Here is a 558-nt window from a genome sequence, read left to right as displayed (position 1 = left end):
GGCCGTAGTTTGGAGACCCCTGGTATAAACCTCTCGTCACACATTCATCTTTCCACTTTTATTTTACAATCCTCAACCAGCTGATGTGTGACCACACAATGATGCCAGCCAGAAAAGGAATTAATGAGAGTGTCTTACCAGCATCTGTCATCCACTGTCCTGATGGCCTTTCCTTTCCTCTGCTGACTCTCTTTATGGTCATCTGAAGGCAGCAGGTATCTGCTTCATCCGCACAGATGGTTAATGTATGGATCATTGTGCTGACGAATCCACTTTTTTACTGTTATGCACAGAAAACATGATGACCGCAGGAAAAATTAAAAGTGAATTCAACTTGAAGTGACACCGTGTGCTCTTGGCAGTACATTAAAACCGCTTTAATTTCAATGACACGTTTACCTCAAAGGAGAACTGATGATTGATGATACAGGTGATGCCAAACTGTCAGTGCGTCATGAGGAGGAGATCTCCGATCTCTGAAATGTATGATGATTTCTGACCCACGTGTGCTGCAGTTGTGCTGGAAAATCTATTTCACTCCCAAATATTAAACAATTT

The sequence above is a fragment of the Larimichthys crocea genome, chromosome VIII (genome assembly GCF_000972845.2).
Source record: "Larimichthys crocea isolate SSNF chromosome VIII, L_crocea_2.0, whole genome shotgun sequence".
Classification (NCBI taxonomy): Eukaryota; Metazoa; Chordata; class Actinopteri; family Sciaenidae; genus Larimichthys; species Larimichthys crocea.
The sequence above is the reverse complement of the archived record's forward strand: the minus strand, read 5'-3'. Positions refer to the sequence as shown.